The sequence below is a fragment of the Dasypus novemcinctus genome, chromosome 12 (assembly GCF_030445035.2).
Source record: "Dasypus novemcinctus isolate mDasNov1 chromosome 12, mDasNov1.1.hap2, whole genome shotgun sequence".
NCBI classification, from domain to species: domain Eukaryota; kingdom Metazoa; phylum Chordata; class Mammalia; order Cingulata; family Dasypodidae; genus Dasypus; species Dasypus novemcinctus.
In genome coordinates this window covers 18,019,445-18,038,198 of record NC_080684.1, presented here as the reverse complement: position 1 = coordinate 18,038,198, position 18,754 = coordinate 18,019,445, and positions in this window count along the sequence as shown.

Sequence of the window (18,754 nt, the reverse complement as noted above, 5' to 3'; positions counted from 1 at the left end):
TTCCAAAAAGAAAAACTCCATATCCCTTACCGTTCTTCCTCAGACTAACATAACCACAAATCTCCTTTCATCTTTACAAATTGATTTATGCTCATATTTTATATAAATGGAATCATGCAATACATATTCCTCTGTCTGGTTTCCTTCAATTAGTATAATTTTTTGGGGGGACTAATATTAATATTTTGTGGCATTAACTTATATCTGTTCAGTTTCAAAGGAAAATGGTCTTATATATGCAATTCCACCCATATTCATATTTCATATTATATATTTATATTTCACATAATATATTTGGTTCATAATAGGGAAATCATATGGTATTTGTCCATTCGTGTCTGGCTTTTTCAGTCAACATAATCTTCTACAGGTTTATCCTTGTTGTCATATGTTTCATGACTTCATTTCTTCTTACGACTCCATAATATCCCATTGTGTGAATCTTCCACAATTTGTTTACCATTCATTAGTTCATGGACACCTGGGTTGTTTCCAAGTTTTGGCTACTGTGAATAACGCTTTTATGAACATCAATGTGCAGATACCTGTTTGTGTCACTGCTCTCAGTTCTTCTTGGTATATACCTTCTAATGGCACTGCCAGGTCCTATGACACGTTTATATTCAGTTTCCTTAGAAACTGCCAAACAGTACTCCACAGGGGCTGTATTATTCCTAATTGCCACCAACAGTGAATAAGCGTTCCTATCACTCCACATCCTCTCCAACATTTAAAGTTTTCAGACTTTTTAATATTTGTCAGTCTAAAAGACGTGAAATGCCTTCTCATTGTAGTTTTGATTTGCATTTTCCTAATTGCTAGTGATGTTGAACATTTTTTTCATGTGATTCTTTGCCATTTATATGTCTTCTTTGGACAGCTGTCTTTTCAAGTTTTGTACATTTTTTAAATCTGATACTTTGTCTTTTTATTGTTGAGTTGTATGATCTCCTTATGCATCATGCATATTAAACCCTTATCAGATATATAATTGCCAAATATTTTCTCCCATCGAATCGGCAGTAGAATGAAGGACTTTTAAAGGTGACATTCCTGCATAAAAAACAAGATTAAAAAGGAGGTAACGTGCGTGTGCATGAAATGGAAAGCCAGGTCTATACCAACACTGCAGAAGAAATGGATGCTCCAACATAGAGTTGGGTCTCAAGAATTCACTGCACCCGTGATTGCATAGAGATGCTGTCAAAGGACAGACCAACTTTTTATAGCCCTATTCTCAAATTAACAAACTTTGGGGCTGCAAGAGGCCTGGTTGTTGTTGTTTTTTCCCCCAAACTCTGAGATCCTTGGAACTTTCAAGGCAGCTTTCAAAAAGCGGCTCTTTGAGGTCACCTCCTTTCCTTTCTGGACCCTGCCCCTTTATGCTGCCTTTGCTCCCTCCAGGGCACTGTCTTCTGCAGATCATGCAGCTGATATGTCTGAGTTTCTCCTGAAGAAAATTAGGGGAAAAGAAAATTTTCCTCTTAATCTCTTCTAATTGCAAAACATTCTCTGAAGATCTAAAGATATCTCATTTCAGAGGTTCAAATTAGATAGAAGAATTTTAGCCACTTCCAGTATTTTGCCCTCTTTTACATTTATTTCCTTCTTTGGAAAAATCAAACTTTTCAGGTAACTTTCTTTCCTTTCCCATAAAAAGAGCATTTTAAAGGCTATTTATCAATATTTGGCTCCAATGATTTGATTCAAAGTTGCAGTATATGAAAAGTCACAACTTCTATAACATATTTATATGTTCCTCTTATTTTGCAATATAACATGTTAGCACCTATTTAATTTTCTTCATATTACAATCTAAAAGATGAAAAATATTTTCTGCATACTGATATTTGAAATTACTTTTCCATTTCTTTGGAGAACTTTTAAGTCAGAAAGTTTTATTGATTCATGTAAAATTCCAATATTTCTTTAAATATTTTAAAATAAGAAGCTATGAAAAACACAGAAAACCCCACTATTAAGTTTTAGGTACATTTTATTCCAATTATTCTATTGGAAATGTTTTTTCCATGCACTTCTTGCATATGGTTTGATTATAATTTCTAGGCAATTTTTGTTTCTATTATTTTATCTACAACAAAGTATATGTTTTTCACATTGCAAAACATTTTTTTTGGTTTCCCTTATATTTTATCAGGCATGTTTTATACCATAGTTTAATTCCTCTAATGTTGAAAATTTTCAATGTTTCCCTATTTTATTTCATTTATCTCACGATTGTTCCAAAGAGTTTTAAACTTCCTCCTGTTCCTTTGGTCCCTTATTACTTCCTGCCTTTTGAACTTTTTCCTTTAAGATTTCAGAGGCATAGAAGTGGGTTATTCTGAACTTCAATATACACATTCATCACTCGTGCACACATATATTACTTTTGCACATTTATTTTGATTTGTTCACTTGTTTTTAAAAGTATAACAAAATCACAAGACCCCATCATCACACCCAAGAGCTAAAACCCTAATTACCGCTAACATCAGTCATCAGCCTCCCCCCTCCGCCTGACCACCCTCTCAGAAGTTATGCATCACTTTAAAATTTATGTTCTGTGAAAAACAGACCTGTAGACGACATTTCATATTCTTTAAGGACGCCGTTTGGTTATCATACTGTAATACTGTGCACACCCACCAGGCTACCCGCCTGAGCACGCGGCTCAACCAGCACCCACCCAGGGCCGAGAGGGGACGGCGGAATTGGCCTCAAGGAGATGCTCTCTCGCGGGTGCAGAGACCAGAGCAGCTCGCCCCCGGCCGCGGCAGCGCTGAGCCCGTGGTGACCGCCCCCGAGGCCCCTCCTGCGGCGACACCTCGGGTCTGTCTCCGCAGCCCCCCGGCCCGCAACCCACCTTCGGCGGCGCGCAGCGGCCCTTCGCTATCGGCGCCTGCCTCCACCGCCTCTGGCGACGGCGCGCTGAGCTGGCGGTCCTGGGCAGCGAGGGGACCTCGTGAGGACGGTGCGCCTGCGGTACTCGGTGCTCACAGCCACGACCATCCAGGGCGCCCCCTAGAGCAAGCTCAGCCCCAGCTACCAGCTCGCGGCGGCAGCTCCCCTTCCCCCAGCGCAGCGAGGCCGGCAGCAGGACCCCATCCGCCACAACGTGTCGCTCGACCACTGCTTCAGGAGCCTGCGAGGACACCAGGGAAAGGCAATTACTGGACCCTAGATGGAACTGCGAAAAACTGCCTCACAATGGGAACTTCCGCAGGAAGCAAAGGCGCAGTTCCTGTGCCAGCGGCAGCTCCACGATGGCCACAGGGACATCTACCAGGAGAAGCTAGACTTTCCTCTTAGCTGAGCCTTCCCAGTCCCCAGAGCCTCCTGAGTGCACCAAGGATACTGCCTCCTCTCCAGGAGGAGCCACGCTCACCTCGCCCCTTGCCTCAACACCTTCTTCAGCAGCCTCAGCACCTTGAGTGTCAGGAGCAGCGGGAGGCCTCAGCCAGCTCTCCTTGGCAGCTGCGGGATCCAGGGGGATCAGCTGTCCTCCAGCAGCACGTGCCCACCCTCATTCCACCCCTCACCCAACTTCATCTCAGAGGATTCTCCAGACACTTGCAGCTGAGTAACTGCAGCGGCAATAACAACGCCAGAGATCTTCCAATTACAGCCTTTACCTTGCCATTGCCAGCGGGGTCCAGACAGCCCTTCCACAGCTTCAGCAAGGTCGACAGCCTCATCCACCCCAGGGAGGGCTCCTAGGTCTAGAGCAGTGCTTCTCACACTTCCACGTGCCCATCTGGAGATGCTAAAATGCTGATTGCGGTAAAGTCATTCTGGGGTAGGGCCTGAGGGTCTTCATTCCTGTCGAGCCCCTGGTGGCTGCACCTGCAGTAGCAAGGTTGCCGGTAACTCTTTCTACAACCCAGAAAGATTTTACAGGGTCTCTCGTTAAAGGGTCTTTTAAGAGAGACTTTCATCTCGTTCTATTCTGGGACAGTAGCCTTTAGGTCCTATATGGGCAAGAACCATGTTTATTTTCCTTATCACCGAGCACCAAAGTTGCAAGCACAAATGCATAGGGGCTGCCTAATCAACATGGGGCAATGAAGTTGTCTGGTAAGAAAATTAACAGCAACTACAAATGGCAAGTGAAGCCAGGGGGAATGTTTCAGAATGGGCAGTTGAATTCTGCTGTGGGAGTTGGCTATCCCCTGCTCAGCAACATTTTGATTTTTCTAGAAGAGCCAGTAGTAGGGATTTTTATATGAAACTGCCAACTATTTGTTCTTTGCCTCTATGTAAAGTTTTAAAACACTGTACTAGGAAACCTTCACAATGCTTCAGCTGTATCCATCAACCACCTCTGCTTATATTAAAAAGTATGTGGTACATAGCACACACCAATAATGAGCAGTCAAATCCATCCAAGCCCAGTGTGCCAGGCACTGTGCCAGACATTTCATGTGTATTCACTCATTTACTCTCTCAACAACTGTAGGAGACAGAGAGGATTATGACTCCTTATTTTCCATATGAGGAAAGTGAACCTCTGGATGTTAGGTAACTTGCCCAAGGCCACACTGACAGTAAACTGTGGAACCAGGATCCAGTCCAGGCAGTCTTACTCCAGAGCTGGTGTGCTTAACCCCTACGTTATAGTTTAAAATAAAGACAGAAAAAGCCAGGTGCTTCTGGCAGAGATAAATGTATGGGGGCAAGAATGAAGCTAGATCTAGATTTCATTTTCTTTTCTTTTTTTTGTTAGATTTCATTTTCCAAAAATTCTGGTTTAAATTAAAATCAATAGTGTTTTCCTCATCAACAAGGGTAGGCACTGCCTCTGTCTTATTCCTGTTGCCCTATTCCCAAGGGCTAGGGTGACTGTTGTTCTGGTTTGTGGCAGCCTGCTGTCCTCTTTTTGCATTGGCCCTGGATTTTTCCTTTGTTAACTAAGTATTATTAGAAATAATACTTAATAGTTTAAAAACTTAATAGTTTAAAATATAGTTTTTAATGGAATTTTTAGCTATTGAACACAATAAAACAATGTGCAGTTAAAATTTTAAATACATATATAATTTATTTATTTATTTATTTTTTTATTGACTTTGTAATAATATTACATTAAAAATATATATATGAGGTCCCATTCAACCCCACCCCCCCCACCCCACCTCTCCTCCCCCCAGCAACACTCGTTCCCATCATCATGACACATCCATTGCATTTGGTAAGTACATCTTTGGGCACCTCTGCACCTCTTGGTCAATGGTCCACATCATGGCCCATACTCTCCCCCATTCCATCCAGTGGGCCCTGTGAGGATTTACAATGTCCGGTGATTGCCCCTGAAGCACCATCCAGGGCAGCTCCATGTCCCAAAGACGCCTCCACCTCTCATCTCTTCCTGCCCTTCTCCATACCCATCAGCCACCATGTCCACTTTTCCCAATCCAATGCCACCTCTTCTATGTGGATATTGGATTGGTTGTGTCCATTGCACCTCTATGTCACGAGGAGGCTCAGATTCCACATGGATGCTGGATGCAATCCTCCCACTTTCAGTTGTAATCACTCTAGGCTCCATGGTGTGGTGGTTGTCCTTCTTCAACTCCATCTTAGCTGAGTGTGGTAAGTCCAATAAATCAGATTGTAGGTGCTGGAGTCTGTTGAGGCTCAGGACCTGGCTATCACATTGTCAGTCCAGAGATTCAAATCCCCTAAATATATCTTAAACCCCAACACTAACTGCACCTCCAGCACATTAGCATGAAAGTCTTATGAAGAGAGATCCCATCTGAGTCCAGATTCATCACACATAAACACCATTTCCAAAGAGGGGCCATCTGACCTGGTAGTTAACCCCATCGGCCATGACCATAACTCCCATGGGTCTCTTTAGCCCTCAAAGGAACCAATACCTGGGGGTTGTATCTGCTTTATCTGTCTCTCAGACTATGCTCAGTTGTGCATAAGGGCAATCCTTCTGCCAGCCTCCAGACTCTTTTTTAGAGACACGTAGCCATATAAACTCATTTCTCCTTTCCATTTCCCGCTTACATTAGGTCAAACAGCATTTTAAAGTCATGTTATTTTATGTAGACAGGGATATTCTGCTGATCCGCATTGAACCTTCCGTATAAGGTCATTTTCCAGTTGCATCATCAGTTGGTAGTTGATAGTGGTCCCTCGGTGCCAGGGAGGCTCATCCCCAGGTGTCATGTCCCATGCTGCGGGGAAGGCATTGCATTTACATGCTGAGTTTGGCTTCGAGACTGGCCACATTTGAGTAACATGAAGGCTGACAGGAGGAAATTCCCAGGCACAATGCTGCTCTAGGCCTTGTTCTTATTTTAGGCTTATCAGCTCACAAGCGTAGTCATTAGCGTTAGGGGCTCACTGCTGAACCCTCACTCCCTCCCGGTCCCTGCCGCTGCACCTGAGAGACTGTCGCTGCTCCCCTAGGGACCACGACAGAGCACCACTGGCCAGAAACCCAGTACCCCCCCTGCTGTGGTTTTTAATTGTTGCCACTATGAGTATATCCAAATACTCTCAACGTTTAGAAGTATCTCCATTTTGATGACTTTTTTGGTCGTCCTCCCAATTCTCATCAGACTGCCTGGTACATTTTAATCACGTAGCCAGTATTTTTTGAATGAAAGAATGTATTCAAAAAGTGTTCATTGATATGTGTAGAGTTGTAGAGAAAAAGTTACACTAGCCTCATACAATAAGTGGAACAGTACTCCTTTTTGTGCTATATGCCCTGTTAAATTATTTCAGATTGAACTACTCTAACTTTTGAAAGGAGGCAAGTATAAAATCAACCTAGCTGAGACATTTTCATGGTAGAAAGATTTTATTTACTGAAATAATTTCCATAATAACTGAAGCTCTATTCAGTCTTTTCATTTCTTTGTGAGTAAATGCAGGTGCATTAAATATTTTTAGGAAGTTGTTCATTTCATCTAAGTTTACAATTTTATGACATCAAATTCCTGACAGTTTTTCCTTATTAAGTTTTTAGATATTCTGTGTCTGTAGTTATTGACCTTTTACATTCATACTTTGTACCTTTAATTTTCCTTTTTCTACCTTTCCAGTATGACACATGAGTACAATTAAAAATCTCAATCAGAAGGTTCCAGAAATATGGCAGTGGCGTACATTGACAGAGATCACGTCACTTACAAAAGCAGCAAAGGAAGGGCAGACGCTCTACAAAGGAGCTGTTTTGGGTATCTGCAGCCCAGAAGAGAGCCCCAAGCATTGTCCAAGAGGGAGTAAGGACAGAGAGAGAAAGTGAACAAAAGGTAAACTGAGTTATGGCCCCTCAACTGGCATGCCACCCATCCTCCACCTTCAGGGTGAATAGTCTCTGTAAAACTCATGATGTAGGGTACCATTTGAGAAGGGAGACCATATCTTCCTACCTTGGAAGAGGGAGGGTGTGGTAGAAAGCACAGTGTGGTTTCTCTTCAGTGAGAGAGCTTAAATATCAGAGCCCCACTTTGAATCGTGGTTCTAACTGTCCCAGAAACACCAGCAAGTGGAGGTTGGAAGATCACTTCTGTAAAAGGTTTCTGAAGAGTGCCATCTGCTGGCAGATCAGGAAAGTGTAGCAGAAAAAAAGTTCTTTGGTGTTTCTCCTGTCCCTATTGCGAGACCCCTTTGGATCTGGTTGGTGCCCCATTGGTGGGTCCTGGGCCCTGTTTTGATAACTCAAATGGGGCAATTTGAAATTGCAGAAAAAAAAGGAATAAAAAAGCAAAGTAATGCCATGAAACAAACACACTCAATTGTAAAACCCATGGCAACTAGAGGAGTTGACCATCAAAGTAAACTCACCAATGGAAACTGATGCATAGACATCACCAAAAATTATAAGCCATACTAAAAAACAGGAAGAGATGGCTCAGCCAAAGGAGCCAATTAAAAATCCTGATGAAATACAGGATTTAATACAACTAATCAATGATGTTCACACAAATCTCCTGTAGCAGTTTGATACAGTTATGAATTCTAAAAATAGATACTGGATTATGTTTGTAAACTGGTCTGTACCTGGCATGATTAAATTATGATTAGGGCTTTGGTTGGGCCATGTTAGTAGGGTGTTGAATCCCCACCCTTTGGTTTGTGGGGAATTACAGATAAAAGATACAACAAAGGACAGAATTAGATTTTTTTTTATCTTGGAGTTTTGTTGTTGGAGTTTGATACTGAAGTCTCAAGCTGGAGCTCCGGGAAGTAAGCACACTGAGGAAAGAGAAGGAAGCCCTAGGAAAAGAGGAACCCTGAGCCAGGAGAGACGCAAGACCAGGAAGAGAGGACCTCAGGAATCCTAAACCCTGGCACGTGTTGGCAGCCATCTTGCTGCAACACATGAAAATAGACTTTGGTGCTATCTTGCTCCAACATGTGAAAATAGACTTTGATGAGGAAAGTAACTTATGCATAATGGCCTGGTAAAAGTAAGTTTCTACCCCAAATTAATACCCTTTATAAAAGTCAACCAATTTCTGATATTTTGCATCAGCACCCCTTTGACTGACTAATATATCTCCTAAATCAATTCAAGGAATTTAAGAAAAATATGGCTAAAATGATAGAAGATATTAAGAAGACATATTGTAAGCATTAAGAAAAACTTGAAAGCTTGCAAAGAAAAGTAACACACCTTATGGGAAAGAAAGACACGATAGATGAAATTAAAATACATCAGAGGGAAGCAGACTTGGCCCAATGGATAGGGCATCCACCTACCACATGGGAGGTCCATGGTTCAAACCCCGGGCCTCCTTGACCCATGTGGAGCTGGCCTACGTGCAGAGCTGATGCTCACAAGGAGTACCATGCCATGCAGGGGTGTCCCCCGCATAGTGGAGCCCCACACTCAAGAAGTGCACCCCGTAAGGAAAGTCGCACAGTGTGAAAGAAAGTGCAGCCTGCCCAAGAATGGCACCGCACACATGGAGAGCTGACACAACATGATGACGCAACAAAGAGAGACACAGATTCCAGGTGCCGCTGATAAGGATAGAAGCAATCACAGAAGAACACACAGCGAATGGACACAGACAGCAGACAACCAGCGGGGGGGGGGGGGGGGTGGCGGGGAAGGGAGAGAAAAAAATACATCAGAGGCATATAAGAGCAGATCTGAAATGGCAGAAGAACACATAAGTGAATTAGAGGAGAGAGCATCTGGACAGAGAAAAGAATGGAGCAAATTGAACAGGATTTCAGGGAATTGAATGACAGTATAAAAAGCACAAACTTACATGTTATGCATATACCTGAAGGAGAAAAGAAAAAGGGTAGAAAGTATATTTGAAGAAATTATGGCTGAAAATTGCCCAACCCTTATGAAACACATAAATATTTATATCCAAGGACAATGAATCCCAGACATAATAAATCTAAAGACACCAACTCCTAAAACCTCTACTATACAGAATTTCAAATGCAGAGATAGAGGATTCTGAAAGCAGCAGGAGAAAAGTAATGTGTTTCACACAATGAGCACTCAATAAGACTACATGCCAATTTGTCATCAGAAACCATGGAGGTGAAAAGACAGTGGTATGATATATTTATGACACTGAAAGAAGATAACTGCCAGCCAATAATTCTTTATCCAGCAAAACTCTCCTTCAAAAAGGAGGGTGAGTTTAATGTCTTCACAGAAAAACAGAATTGGAGAGAGTTTACAACCAAGAGACTGAATACTAAAGGTATGTTACAATGTGAAAGACAGGAGAAAGAGGCTCAGAGAAGAGTGTAGAAATGAATTTATTTGTAAGGGTAATTAAAAGGATAAATAACAGATCAGCAGTCAAATATGATAACCAGAAAGCCAAAGGATGAAATGATAAATAGAGTACTTTCTTTACAGTAATAGCACAATGTTAATGGATTAAACTCCCCAATCAAAAGACACACACAGGCAGAATGAATGAAAACGTTATGGTTCATCTATATGTTGTCTACAAGAGATTCACCTTAGAAGCAAGGACATAAATAGGCTGAAAATGAAAGATTAGAAAAAGATATTCCAGGCAAACAGTAATGCAAAAAGGGCTGGAGTAGCTACACAAATATCAGACAAAACAGATTTTAAATACAAAACTGTAAAACAGTGAATCATTTTAAAAAATCTGTGCATCCATTCGTGATTTACCAAATTCCTGTGGTAATCGTGTGTTCTCTGCTAGCTCACACTGTAAGCCATTTCTATAAATTAAGGCCTTTGCATTACAATGGGTCTTTTTATTGTGCATAACCATTTGTTTACTGTTGTTCACATTACTTTGTTGAGTACCCAGACATTTACATTTTTCGCCAGCATGCATACAATTACAGTCCAATGCAGATATACTTAGTGCAGTTAAGATTGTTAACGTCCTAATTTCTTTTCATTTCTACTAATAGAAATCTTAAACAGAATTAAGATACACTTTTCAACAGGAAAGTGCATATTCATATAGTTATAGGTCATGGGACACGAATGTGAAGTGAATAAAAAATGTAAATATTCACAGATAATTTCATAAATACAGCTCTCACAATATTTTCTCATTTTTACCTGTATTGATTTTTTTTACCCATGGATATTGTGTATGTGAAGTGGTTATGGTTTCTTTCACAAAGGACCAATATATTGTTTAATTCCTTCTTTTTCACATGTAAAATTAAAATGTAATTCTTGAAATGCTCAAATAGCCAGTGTGTAAAATTTTGGCATCTGACTTTAAGGCTTGGATGATATTAAGAATCACGCAACACTTGTAGAGAGATTTGGAGCCAATGTAGTAGTTTCATTTGAAGGAAAACCCTTATAAAATGACAACCAGTTGCCTTCTAGATCTTAAGGAGCTGCCTTTTTTCCAGTTCAATCAATTAGATTAGTATTAGTTTTCAGTTTTTGCTCTTTTTTTCCTCCCTTCTCATTGGGCTCTTGCAATATGAGCAATGAAGAAGATATAATTTATTTAAGCAGCCTGTCAATGATGACCATTAGATAATTTAATACTGGTACTTTTATGTAAAACCCAGGGAATGTCTTCCCAACATACATTAGTCAAAACAACTGGTTGTGTGCCTCCCTTACAGCAAACACTACAATGAATGTGTCAATGTGAATAGTTTAGAATACTGCAAAGTGTAAGCTAATTGATTCCTTGATAGTAATAACCACTGGTCATATGGTAAACTTTTGTTCAGTATTAGATATAGTTGCACTTGATGCACTTCTGTGAGGTTCCAAGCATTTATACACCTTACCTACCTTCAAACCTACTTTTGTGACATGTCAGCACAGATAAAACACAACAAATTGAAAGCACTTTTTGTAATGAGTTTAACCCCCACACCAAAAACGAATGCCAAATAAGTGGCTCTGTGTCTCCACTTAATCCTAGTACCCCAGTGTTCAATCCTGCTACTTGCATATTTTCTTAAAAGAAATAGCTGTTGTTAATGCCTTTTTGTTTTACCTTGAGTGTACCCTACTGAATAAGTATAGGAGTTTTAGGTTTACCGTGTGAGTCTTGCAACACTAAAGACATTTTGAATATCAGTTCTGATGGAAGTTTCTTCATAAAAAAGCCTTAAATAGAACATTGTTTGTTAGATCAAAGTCTCCCCACCCTCACAAATATAGCTACTTTGCAATAAAAACTGTGGCCTATTACCAAAAAAAAAAAAAAAAAGAAAGAAAGAAAGAAAAGAAAACAGAAACACAAAGAAAGATGCTTTCTTTTTTCAGCAGTGGGTGACCAAGCACTGGGCAGGGCACATTGCCAGTCTGCTTTGCTCTTTCCTCTCCTCTGGGCCATGTCTTTTCAGTTTTGAGCTGCGCTATGGGTCTTGCATCTTGGCAGCTTCTTTCCATGCCTCTGTGCCTCACTGATTCCATCCTCGGGCCTCCAGGACCTCTATTTCTGTCTCTGAGGCTATTTTTCTGCCTGCGTGGCTTTTAAATCCTCTGTTTATAAAGGACTCCAGTAAGATTCAGATCCATCCTGAATGAGGTGGGTACTATCTAAAGACCCTATTTCCCAAAGATCCTACTTGCAAAGAGTCCACATCCCTAGGAATGGCTGAACTTTCAGAATATACTTTTCCAGAGTCATAACAGCTTCAAACATCCTAGACATCTTTGAAAAGGTTTCAATTGTTTTTCAGTTCTTACCAAAATAACCCTATTTGTTTCCATATCTAGGAGACATACAACAAAATAAAACAAAAACAACAATTTAGCCATTTATTATGGTATAAATTCAGGAAGAGTATTTTGAAATGTGGTCTTCCAGAGCAGGGGCCAGCCTGCAATCACAGCACTAGACTTGGTTTTATAATTTATGCCTCTTTTTCTTGTGTATAGCCAGCTCATTTTCAATCTACAAACATCTCTATATCAAATCCCGAACTTAACATCTGCTTTTCAGGACATTTACCATACTGACAAAAGGCAAAGTCAGACTTAAAGTCTCTTGATTTGAATTTGAATCTTGACTCTACCTTGTAATAATTGTGTGTATTTAAGGGAGATGTTTCACATTTTTCTGCTTCATAGACCTCATTTTTAAAAGGGAATAAAAAGAGTTTCTAACTCATAGACTTGTAGGGGAATATTAGTTAACGTGTCTAAAACATGAAGAAAAAAACTATAGCCATCTGGTTAGCAATTAGTAGATATTGATTACTTTACAGCTGCTCTATTCTCAATAGCTTTGAACTTTTGAAAACATATCAGTTCCTAAACATGAATTATGCATCTTTCTCAATCAGATCATTCCTCATCAATCAGAAATAAATTGATCCTTGATTTTTAAGGCAACAAAATCTGTTTTTTTTTTTTGGAGGTACCAGGAGGACTGAACCTAGAACCTTGTGCATGGGAAGCAGGTGCTCAACACTTTGTTTGGGCTCTTGGAATCGCAATTTGGGGAAAATAGATTCAGGAAGCAACATAAATTGTATCCCATCCAAGCAGGGTATTATAAGAAAAAGGAGGTCACAAGAGTTAAGTTTGGTGGACATTCAGGACATTCCAAATTCCTTTCAGGTTGAGCAGTTTACAGATTTCTTAACTTGGGGATTATTCCCAGCGTTCAGATGTTCTCAGAGTTTTGAGAAGCTTTTGTTGCCTGTGGCTATGCACACTTTGTCAGTCTGTGATATATGGCTGAGAGGTGCTTAAGAGTGACCTCCGGAAGGGCCTCCTGACTCCTTTTTAAATCTCTTAGCCATAGCTCACTCTTTTGTTTTATTTCTTTTCACAACTTATTGACAACAGAAGACACAAGTTCAAAGTCCACTGGATATTTTTAGTTGTAATCTTTCTTGATCTAGTTGTGGCTTTGTTACTGATGATCACTCAGTGCTTAACTTCATTTTTCCTTGACCTTCATCACCTGTATTCCCCCATTTCCCTGAAAACATTTCTGATTGTTGACACAACTGAACACTAAAATAATTATGGGAGTGAAGTTTATGAATTCAAAATCTGTGGGCAAAGGATAAATCCCTGAACGTCAATGCACAGGTTCCCTGTGATTTCCCAAATGAGATACATAGCAAAATAGCAAGCAGAAGGATATTGTCAGCAATTTACCATCATTCAAAGCCTATGAGACACCTAAGATTTTCTTCCACAGTCATCATTTCAACACAGAAGTTCCAAAAACGCATACTAAATAGAATTCCCTGGGGTTCTTATCATCTGAGTTGCTTGTTAATGAGTTTCAAACTGGGCTTCTGTCTGTAATTTGAGTTAATAAAAGACATTGGTTCCTCTCTCTCCTGAGCTACAAGGTTCAGGTGGCCAATTACAGGTGAACTACCTATCCCTGCCCTTCTGAAGAGTTATATCTGAGAATCATTCTCTTGATTGATTATTCTAGCACAATATTTAGAATTGGGGAGGAAAGTAAACAAACAGCTGCCACTGTGGTAGGGACAGAGAACATAAAAAAGAAACTCCTTCCATCCGTATTTCAGGATGTTATTCTTTCCATGTAGTTGAAGGGAGAAGAAGTCAGGACCATGCTAGCTCTAAGAGAATATACATTCTTCAACTTCTGCCTTTCTGAGTTTATAGCTCTATGGTAATCAATTTTCATGTCTTTCATATTACTCCCTAATAGAAAAATCATTTGCATTTCCTGTTTTGGAACTATGAAAATCTATTCCTCATCAACAGAGAAGCTTCTTGTTCCCAGGAAAAGATCAGAGATGAAGGATGTCTTCTAAGCCAAAAATGCCATGAGAGAGGTAATTTTTTTCTCCATATGCTCTAAAGTGTCTGTCTCTCATTCCTGAATACTTCTCTCTCCTCCACCGTCCTTGTCTTTCTGGCTCTTTGAGGTGTTTCTTTTCACTCTGGGTCTTCTCATGGATTTTTCTATATGCTGAGACTCAATGCTCAAGCTTGGGAAGACTTTCATATTTTCCATACTGTGGGGTCAATTGCTCAACTACTCTGAGCAGTACCTACTATAAAACTGTTTGACCTCAATATTTGATACTGGATATTGGAAATAGTAATTCCATGTATTCTTGGTCCAAACTGTTTTATTCCAGGCTCTAGGAGTTTAATGCAAGAAGATCATTTCAGCTGGGAAGAAAATATTCAGGGCAGATGTGGAAAGTGTATATCAAAGTGGTGTGTATTTTGGTTCTTCTGTATGCTCCAATTAAATGTGCTGGAAAATTTAATTTTCTGCTGTACTAAATCCGTCCAACTTCAAAACTGATCAAACTAATGTCACTGCTAAATTGAATGAGGAAGGGGTAGAGCAAATAATTAGTTAAGAAAAAATTAAGTGCATTGATATTATTCCACACCCAGCTATTTTTTTTTTTAATTTTTTTATTTTTTATTGACTTTGTAATAATATTACATTAAAAATATATATGTGAGGTCCCATTCAACCCCACCCCCCCACCCCCCCTCTCCCCCCCCCCAACAACACTCGTTCCCATCATCATGACACATCCATTGGATTTGGTAAGTACATCTTTGGGCACCTCTGCACCTCATATACATTGGTTCACATCATGGCCCATACTCTCCTCTATTCCATCATGTAGGCCCTGTGAGGATTTACAATGTCCGGTGATTACCTCTGAAGCACCATCCAGGGCAGCTCCATGTCCCGAAGACTCCTCCACCTCTCATCTCTTCCTGCCTTTCCCCATACCCTTTGTCCATTATGTCCACTTTTCCCAATCCAATGCCACCTCTTCTATGTGGACACTGGATTGGTTGTGTCCATTGCACCTTTATGTCAAGAGGAGGCTCAGATTCCACCTGGATGCTGGATGCAATCCTCCCATTTTCAGTTGTAATCACTCTAGGCTCCATGGTGTGGTGGTTGTCCTTCTTCACCTCCATCTTAGCTGAGTGTGGTAAGTCCAATAAATCAGATTGTAGGTGCTGGAGTCTGTTGAGGCTCAGGGTCTGGCTATCACATTGTCAGTCCAGAGATTCAAATCCCCTAAATATATCTTAAACCCCAACATTAACTGCACCTCCAGCACATTAGCATGAAAGTCTTATGAAGGGAGATCCCATCTGAGTCCAGATTCATCACACATAAACACCATTTCCAAAGAGGGGCCATCTGCCCTGGTAGTTAACCCCATCGGCCATGACCCTAACTCCCATGGGTCTCTTTAGCCCTCAAAGGAACCAATATCTGGGGGTTGTATCTGCTTTATCTGTCTCTCTGACTCTGCTCAGTTGTGCATGAGGGCAAACCTTCTGCCAGCCTCCAGACTCTTTTTTAGAAACTCGTAGCCATATAAACTCATTTCTCCTTTCCATTTCCCCCTTACTTTAGGTCAAACAGCATTTTAAAGTCATGGTATTTTATGTAGACATGGATATTCTGCTGATCCGCATTGAACCTTCCGTATAAGGTCATTTTCCAGTTGCATCATCAGTTGGTAGTTGATAGTGGTCCCTCGTTGCCAGGGAGGCTCATCCCCGGGTGTCATGTCCCACGCTGGGGGGAAGGCATTGCATTTACATGCTGAGTTTGGCTTCGAGACTGGCCACATTTGAGTAACATGAAGGCTGACAGAAGGAAATTCCCAGGCACAAAGTTGCTCTAGGCCTTGTTATTATTTTGGGTTTATCAGCTCACAAGCATAGTCATTAGTATCAGGGGCTCACTGTTGAACCCTCACTCCCTCCCGGTCCCCACCACTGTACCTCACACCCAGCTATTTTCACCCTTCTCTTTTCCTGGAGTTTCCCAGGTACTCATAGGATTTATACTGCTGCAGAGTCAAATACTCTGCTTTTGTTTCATTTATAGCACTCTCTCACTCAGTGAATAGAGGAAAACAGTGAACCTGTTTATCTTCCTCTTTTCATTGCCTATTAGTGCCAGCATTTGTGAAATTAACATCTTAAAGTTACATTTGAGACTGAAAAAAATGTATAGAAGTCTATGTAATACATTTGTTTCTTTAAAAATGCGTCCAAGACACTGCTCCCCTTGGAAAGGTTGTGATAATGTACGTGTTAAACTGTAGGCTCACATTTGACCATGGACAAGTTTCCTAACCTAACTCATTACAATTCTTAATCTGTTTTTTAAGAAAGAAAAAGAAAAAAAGATAATTATAGCCACCTTACCATTGGTATTTGTGAAAATATATTTATTAGTATATGTTAAGTGATTGGATGGTGCCTAGCATTATCTTTTTCATTACAAGCACTGTCACCATCAAGATTACCTTCATCAACCTCATCATCATCATTTATTCAACCTAAAGGCATTCTTATTATGGCTTTGAAACATAACTCTATATTTAAATACATACTAATTTCAGTGGAATAACCCCTAAATAATAGAATCGGATGAACTTAATAGAACTCAAAAATCCAACATCCTATCACTATATGGACTGGCAGATATTGCTGTATGACAGAAGCATGTTTGAGTCCAGCTTCCACTTATAGAATCACCCTAAGCTAATTCCTGCATTAATCTCTCATATTTCTGTAAGGAGCACAGGTATTTCTAATCACTCTGAAAAATGGTTCCTTTCTCAAACTTCTATGTGTACATGAGGTACTACGAAACCTCTATAAGTGCAAATGAATGCAATGGAGATTTAAAACATTAAATATGGAAGAATTAAAGCAATTATCTGCTTAATTCAGACAGAAATTTCCAAATGCAGGATTGTCCATATTTTTGAAGAGTAGCCTTAATTAATTATTTATTTAAGTTAGCTTGTGCAGACAGTAAAGTGGTTTACTTCCCATGAATTAACAAATGCAAAAATGAGACTCCTTAGACTTGATTTTTTTGTATTCAATTTATTCTACCCACCTATGAATTTTATTTGTGCCATCCTTTTTGCATATTAGTCTACTAGGCAGAACTAAGATGTGAACTGAATATAAGAAGATGAAAAATGAATTGAAGAAGGTCACATAGTCTGGAAAGTGTGCAAATTTCAATATTAATGCTGAGAAACAATTGGAAAGGACAAGGACTGATAGCACTGCAGAGTTGTAATTAAGTTGTTAACTTGTAAATGTGAGCCCTTTGAGTGACACTTATATCAGTGCCTATGATAAAAGGACAAAGATAGAAATCACTCAGCCAATTATGAGGTTAAATTATCTTGTCAGAAAACTGTAGGGATTTATAATACCAGAAATGGGATTTCATAAAAAGATAAAATCCAAGTGTTTAATCAGATTTCAGGTTCAAGCTAGATATGAGGAAAAAGCAAAGTAATGAATTACATACTAAATGATGGACAGGGATGAAATAAAGTCTAAAAATTAAAAAGAACAAACAATCTATTACTGATTTAACAGTTGAACAGCACTAAATATAAGATTGTCTTCCACTCAATATCTAGCTAATCTGGCATTTGCAGGTAAATTGTGACCATTAGATTTCTGAATAAATAAGCTTATGGATGGATAGATGATAGAAGAATAAACAAATGGAAAGAAGAATTCTGAAAAGGACTTGCAGATTGAATTCATAAATAGAAAAATGGACCCAAAAATGATTAAATAAGTGAACAGAAGAAAATGAATGCGTGGGAGGTTGTAGATGGAACATGAAGGAATTAAATAATTTTCCAGTAAAGTCAAAATTGACTAGTGGGTGTGAAATGATGTCTCAGCTACAGGGATGTCACAGGTGCTGGAAGAACACAAGTATATGCACTACTAGATCCTCCACCATTGCTACACACAGGCACATACACACATACACTAAGCATTTCTTCTCTTGTCCTTACTGTTGGGTTTTTACCAAACTTTGTGGAGTTGTCATTCCACCCAAAATTTAGCTACACAGACAGTACTATTCAATTCTTCATTTTCTTCTTCATTCAACAAATCCTAATGGGGATCCACCTTTGGGTTCTTCCCACCACTGTTCTAACTGTTCCAGATTTAAAATGTTACAGAGCACAGTAACTGCCATCAAGTAATTAAAATGTCATTGGGGAGGAAGGAAAGGAAATTACTGCACACATCTTAACTACCAAACAAAAGAGTGATTTGCTGTGATGGTACAAAGGGGAGAGTCTTGCTTATTCTCAATAGATGGACCAGATCACCTTGTAGAGAAAAACAGTAATTATTAAGAAATTTTTAAGAAAGGAGGTACAGGGACAGGATAGAAAGAATGCAAAATTGTAATTAGAGAGATTAGAGTTGGAATCATAGTCTAAGAAGATATCCAAATACATTTGTTTCCTTATTTGAACATTCTCAACAGAATGATTTCTAACAATT